This window comes from Octodon degus, unplaced genomic scaffold, assembly GCF_000260255.1.
Source record: "Octodon degus isolate 3935 unplaced genomic scaffold, OctDeg1.0 scaffold00003, whole genome shotgun sequence".
NCBI classification, from domain to species: Eukaryota; Metazoa; Chordata; class Mammalia; order Rodentia; family Octodontidae; genus Octodon; species Octodon degus.
The window spans coordinates 26487995-26489400 of NW_004524579.1; the positions used below are offsets into that span (position 1 = coordinate 26487995).

General features: G+C 53.4%; 1 pseudogene; it reads right to left on the reverse strand.

The window, feature by feature from the left end:
- Positions 1-215: 215 nt before the first annotated feature.
- LOC101577342 lies at positions 216-1040 on the reverse strand (annotated as a pseudogene).
- Positions 1041-1406: the final 366 nt, after the last annotated feature.

The following is a 1406-nucleotide window of genomic DNA, read 5'->3' on the forward strand; positions in this document are numbered from 1 at the left end:
TTTAGGGCTTGAGCAAACTCTGCGAGGAGGAGAGGCCTGCACAGGAGGGACTGTATTTCTTTGCATAAGAGGAGGAGATTCATGTGGATGGACCCAGAACTGGTCCTTAGGGAAGGAGAAGGGGTGGGGGGACTTGGAGACCATGCAGGATGGTACTTGGCATTTACGGGCTTTGGCTGGGAAAGGAGTAGGTGGCCTCTTCTGGAGGCTGGGCCCTACTTCCTGCTGAGTTCCTTGGCCCCTGCAAGTAGTGGCTTCCACAGCACTGATAGCAGCTGCTTGCAGCCCACCCGCTCCAGGGCATGGAGGCTGTAGATAGTGGTGCCGGCTGGTGTGAGTACGTCTGTCCGCAGCTGAGCTGGGTGCTGCCCTTACTGCTGCAGTATCTTGGCTGTCCCCAGCAGGGTCTGGGCAGCAATGCAGTGGGCCAGGCTACTGGGCATGCCCATCTTGACAGCACCTTCGGCCAAAGCCTCAGAGAACATGCATACAAAGACCGCACCTTGCTAACCACAGGCAGTGTGGATGTACACGTAGGCCTCAGGCACCTCCTCACACTGCCCACAGGCCTCTAGCAAGTTCTGCAGGAGTTGGGCCTCATTGTTTCCAGCGTGGAGGCCCTGTGCCATCACCATGGCTCCCTTCTGAACTAAGCAGGGCAGGTTGGGTGACCCCCAGAGCACTCATGTTTTGGGGGGCAATAGTTCCTCCAGGGTGCTCAGAGAGATTCCAGCTGCTACAGATACCAAGATGTTTTCAGCAGTGACTACAGGGGCCACCTCTGTCAGGACAGCTGGCAGGACTTGAGGTTTGGTGGCAAAGATGACCAGCGGACACTTCTGCAGCACCTCCTGGTTGGAGTGGGTTGTCTGGCAGCCCAGCGCCTGGAAGTGGCAGAGGTTCCTGTCTGTTGGGGCACTGGCCAGCACCTGCTGAGCTTCTACTTTCCCTGCTTGGGTGAGGCCCTGTGCTATGGCCTCTGCCATACGGCCCACGCCCATGAAGCCTACTTGCCCGGGGTATGTGCCCGCAGCAGCCATTGCACTGGAGGTTCTTCAGTCGGAGTGAAATATGATTTTTTTAAGGCAAACTTTTTATCTTTAGGATGGAAACAGCCTTTTAAATTAATCACCTTAGGGGCTGGTGAGATGGCTCAGTGGTCTAAAGCATCTACTTAGAACAAGCTAAGCTAAGCAAAGCACAGGGACCACGGTTCAATCCCCCAGCACCACATGCCAGCCAGCCCCACCTCCTGGTGGGCTGAGCTGGCCACACACACACACACACACACACACACACACAATAAATAAATAAAATAAATAATAAATAAAAAAATTTAAAAAAAAAATAAATAATCACCTTGGAGGGAAATGTAAAAACTTCTCTTTTAGTGTCAATTGTCATGG